The sequence below is a fragment of the Chrysochloris asiatica genome, unplaced genomic scaffold (genome assembly GCF_000296735.1).
Source record: "Chrysochloris asiatica unplaced genomic scaffold, ChrAsi1.0 scaffold00091, whole genome shotgun sequence".
Classification (NCBI taxonomy): domain Eukaryota; kingdom Metazoa; phylum Chordata; class Mammalia; order Afrosoricida; family Chrysochloridae; genus Chrysochloris; species Chrysochloris asiatica.
Window position 1 is genome coordinate 9,135,939 of NW_006408609.1, and position 5,561 is coordinate 9,141,499.

A 5,561-nucleotide genomic window follows, 5' to 3' on the forward strand; every position below is an offset into this window, starting at 1 on the left:
GAAGAATTAATGCATTTGAATTATGATTTTGGATGAGAATATTAAGTGTACCATGGACTTCCAGAAGAATGAACCAATTTGTGTTGGAAGAAGTATAGCAAGAATGCTCAGGTTGGAAGTCAGGTTGGACAACTTTGTGTCTCATATTTTGGACATATTTTCAGGAAGGAACAGTTCTTGTAGAGGGATATCATTTTGGTAAAGTGGAGGGTCAGAGAAAAAGAGCAAAACCCCAAATGAGATGTATTGGCACAGTAGCAGCAGCAAAAGTCTCACATTTAGCAACTATTGTGAGGTTGGGGCAGGACCAGGTAGTGTTTTGGTCTATTGTGCATAGGGTTGCTATGAGTCGGTACTGACAGGATGGCATCTAACAACAACAACAGGAACTTCAAAATTCCTTTTTTCCCTTATTCACAAAAGAAGCATAAGCATTTACTTTATCATCAAGATAAGTCTACTTTTACCTACTATTTGTTGAAGTTAACCCATGTGTTCTGTATAACGTTATGAACACAACTCTCCTAATTTATATCACAATTTTAAAACTTTTTCCTCTTGTTCATGAGACACCACTCTGAAGGGATTCACACTTGTTTTGTGCACTGGTTTTTGGATTCATGGCTTCTCCTTTTTGAATTTCTTTTTTTGTCGAACTTAAAATATATCTGCAATTATTTTTTGTGCAGAAACGCTAAGTGGGAGATAACTCATTGTGTGTTTGAAAGTGTCTTTATTTTATACCTTTATATTTTTATTTGTCCTCACTTTGAGAGCTCTAAAGGAGCTCTTGATTGCCTTTCACATCACATCTAGGTCTGATTGTTGTCCAGATATGAATCTTTGATCCTAGACTCCAATTACTATTTTGACATGTGTTCAGTTCTGGGAAGTTTGTGCTGATCTATCCTCTCTGCCTCTTACATTTCCTTTTGCTTCATTTTATTTTTGCTTTCTTTATTGTCTTTTTGGAATTAAATAGTGATGTTCAACCTCCTGATTGACATTCAGTATCTGTTAATATGCTTTTCATATTTTTTAACTTTAAATCTTTCACTGTATGTTCTAGAATAAGATTTACTTGATAGTTCTAGAATTTTTATATTTATAGTCATATATTTAATTTCCATAACTTTTATTTTCAAATTGTTTGTTTTTATAGTAGTGTGTTGTTGAGTATGCTTAGAAATGTGGAGGGTCAGTGAAAAGAGGGAGATTCCCCAACAAGATGGGTTGACACATTGGCAGCAAGAAGAGACTCAAATGTGACAATCTGAGGATGGCACAGGGCCAGGCAGTGTTTCATTCTATTGTGCATAGGGGTCACTATGAGTCAGAAATGACTAGACAACACTTAACTACAACAGAAACTACTTCTTGAGTAGAAGAGTGGTGGCTCTGTAGGTTAAGTATTAGAGTGCTAACTACAGGGTTGATGGTTCAAGCCCATCAACTGTTCTGTTTTCTGTTCCATAAAGATTTGTTGTTGTTGTCAGGTGTCATTGAGTCAGAACCGACTCATAGTGACCCCATGCACAGCAGAACAAAACAATGTCCGATCCTGGACCAATCTCACTACCGCTGCCACACCTGAATCCATCAAGTTTCTCTGCTATTCATAAGATTTTCAGTGACTAGCGATTCGGAAGTAGTTCGTCACTCTTTCTTCCTAGTCTGTCTTTGGAAGCTCATCTGAAACCTGTCCACCATGGGTGACCCTGCTGGTTATTTAAAATACCAGTGGCAGAGCCCTCAGAATCACAGCAACTTAAGCCACCACAGCATGACAGATGAGTGGTGGCCATTTGGTTTTATGTCGAAACTGTCACTTTAAATTTCGATATCAATCCTGATACAATCAAGATGTTCTCTCCCAAGATGGCGGCTCTGGGAACAGCTGAGCATTTTAAACTAGAAAACAATGGATTTCTGGATTTTCCTACAAATTCCATAAAGATTTACAGTCTTGGAAATCCTATACAGGATCATTATGAGTTGGAACCGACTCGATGGCACTTAACGACTTCTTGAGTATGTTTTGTTTTTTGAGGGCAACATATTCTTGAATCTCTTTGAAAAGACCAATTATAATTCTGTTTAGTGAATTATTCCTTTTTTCTCTGGAGCCACTTTTTAACTTTTCTTATCCTCCACTCCCCCCTCCCCACAAGATCCCTGATAGTATAGTGGATTGTAAACTGTCAAGCTAACTACAAGGTCAATACTTCAATTCTACAAGTTGCTCCATGAGAGAAAGATGAGGCTTTCTGCTCCCATAAAGATTTGTTGTTGTTGTTAAGTGCCATTGAGTCGATTCTGACCCACAGCGACCCTGTATAGGGTTTCCAAGGAGCAGCTGGAACCTTATACAGGGATGCAATGAGTCAGAACCAACTCGGTGGCACACAACTAAACAGTCCTTTTTTTAATTCTCTGGTTTTCATTGAAAGTTGTTTTCTTTTTTCCTTTGGTTATTCACCCATTGTGGTGACTGAAATGATAAATATAATAATATTGAAGTAGATTTTGTTAGGGAATAGTGGGTGGCATATTTACTGAGAACTTTTCATAAGAGAATAAATGTTACCAAAAGAATAGCACATCCACTTTATTTTATGGTATGTAGGAAAGGTATAAGCAGGAAGACTCTTTTCTCCACTCCTGGGCAAAAAAAACTTAAAAGAATGAATCTTTGCTCTAATTTATTGATTTCCACTGGAACCCTTTGTTCTTTTCTTTCAAAGTGGTAATTTGTTTAGAATATAGTTCCCTGAGGGTTTTTCCATACCTGTACTGCCAATCAGTCCTTTCCTGTTTGGTCTTAGTGCCACTGGACAGTGCCACTAAGTGCTGTAGAGTTGGTCTCAAGTCATAGTGACACTGTATGAAGTTTCTGAGGAGCAGTTGATGAGCTTGAGCCGCTGACCTTGCAATTCAAACCAACCTTGTAGTCCAGCACATTAACCCACAGTGTCATACCGTACCATCTTTTTATTGTTGCTAAGTGCTGTCGAGTCGATTCCGACCTATAGAGACCCTGCATATGGGTTTCCAATGAGCAGCTGGTGAGTTTGAACCGCCGATCTTGCAGTTCAAATGGCTTTGCAGTCTGGCGCGTTAACCCACAGCGCCACACCAGGACTCCATTTTAAACACTAGGATATTCTCAGTTCTTCCTTCATCAGGAAAATAAATTCCTTGTTGTAATTGCTCTTAATTGAGTACCTAAAAAGGTTTTCATTTTCCTGGTTAGAACCTGACTGACATTGTTTCCTAATCTATTCCTGCTCTCTTATACGCTGGTTCTTGGTTTGGATGTTCTCCAGATCTTCAACTAGAGAAAGTCCCTGCCTAAATTGCAGCCTTCTATGAATATTCTAAGGAGCTCTGGTAGGTAGTCGGGCTGCTAACCTCTAGGTCAGCAGTTCGAAACTACCAGCTGTTCCGGTGGAGAAAGATGAGGCTTTCTACTCCCATAAAGATCTACAGCCTCGGAAACCCTTTGTAGAGTTGCTATGAGTTGGAAACGACTCCACGGTCTACCACCACCATGAATACTCTGGAGTCCTGGTGTGGGTTAATTTGCGGGACTACAAAGTCTGTTTGAACTGCATGGTCAGTGGTTCAAGCTTACTAGCTACTTCTTGGAAACCTGGAAACTGACTCAAGGCACTTAACAACAACAAACAACAAATGAATATTCTACATAATGCAGTGGATCACAAGGTTAGTTTGAACTGCAAGGTCAGCAGTTCAAATTCACCAACCGCTCCTTGGAAACTCTATATAGGATTACTATGAGTCAGAACCGACTGGATGACACTTAACAACAATTATGGATATTTTGCAGTTTCTAACTCCCTACTTTACAGGCACACTTCGATGTGATTGCATCTACTGTCTTTTTCTTCTTATATCTCCCTGCACAGCCCCCACATTATCCTTCATTATTTCCATTAACAATGCTGTAATCAATTTATTTCCTTTGGGAGAGGAAGAAGATGAATGTGCGTACCCAGTTTATTGTCTAGTAACAAAAGTTTCTGATTGGCAAACATTGAAGGATTGCTTATCTTAACAAAAATGAAAACTGCAGTTTTTGAGAATGATTTTATTTTTACGAAAGTATTTATATTGAAGATACTGAGGTTCAGTGCCATGGTTATTTCACATTAATTATTCTGAAGCAGGGAAAATTACAAAAGGGCTTGGGCATTTTCTGCCCTACCCTTTCATCCATGTTCAATTATGTCTTTAGATAAGAGGCTCTTCTTATGTGAAGTCTCTGTGTATTGGAGCATGCCTCTCCTGAGGTTACACACTTTATTCTATTCATACCAAGACGATTCAATGTACTAATTTGGCCTGGCAGTGATTTGAGTATGTCCCTTTCATTTAGCCACTATGTTATGACACAAATATGATTATAATGTAATAAGAAAGACATTTCCTCTGTAGATTATTTTTATTTCTAATTTCATTGGACTAAAAATGTTATTCTGCTTGGAAAAGTGGAGAGAATTACATAACCAGATAAGAGGTGGCTTCGATCATTCCTAATGATTTTTATAGTGTCTAGAAAATAGTGGTTTAAATTTATAAAATTAAATCTCACACAAACTCACTGGGAAATTGACTCTTCTTAATACTGTATAGTATGAATATCTGACAAAGTTATAACATTTTGTGGTACAGTAAATTGATTTTATCTGGCCTTTTTAGGGATCCTGGTGTGGCACTGGAATGCTTATAATAAAAACTTCCTTTGCTTACGCTGGGTTGTGCTGGGCTGTTGCTTGCAACCAAAAGAAGCAAAATAAACAGGGAGCACAGCAAAACAGGAAGACTGTTTCCCTCCAAGTACATGAATAAAAGCAATGCTGTGACTGCTGGGTTTACATCTGTGGAGAGAGAATGAATTGCTGCATCATTTACCTCCTTTGCTCTCATTATAGCTTGGCTTCCACTGATTTTTTTTTTTTTTTCCTTTACTAACAAGATCCATGTAAGATAGATGCAACTTTAACAATCTGGCTAAGTCTTCAGCAAGCATCTGATTCCTGAAAGTTTTAAAGTCTTGTGTTACATTTTATGGAAGTTTGATAAACTTATTAAATAATTATTCTTGAATAAAGTTTGTTGAATCTGTACAATGTCTGGTAAATTGTAAGTGTTCAGTAAATGTTCATTTATCTTTCTTTCTTGGTCAGTAAATTTTTAATGGATTGACTGCTTTATTTACTCAGGAAATAGATATTTTCAGGATTAGCTGCTAAGAACTACTATAGCAGGATGAGCAAAAATGAAAAGGAGCACAGAGGAGGAACAACTGTTTTAATTGAGGCAGTTATGACAAACTTACCAGCCCTTCCCTCAACAAATCCTTTAAATTCCACGGATCTCAACTTATTTGTAAAATAGAACTAGGTTTTTGTCATGGTTAAATTAGCTAACAATAGGGAATCTCTATGAAGTGGCTTCAAAAAGTTCATGGAAAAATTCCATATCTTTGAATTCCACATTTCTGCAAACTTTTTGGAATCCTCCTCATTATATGAATA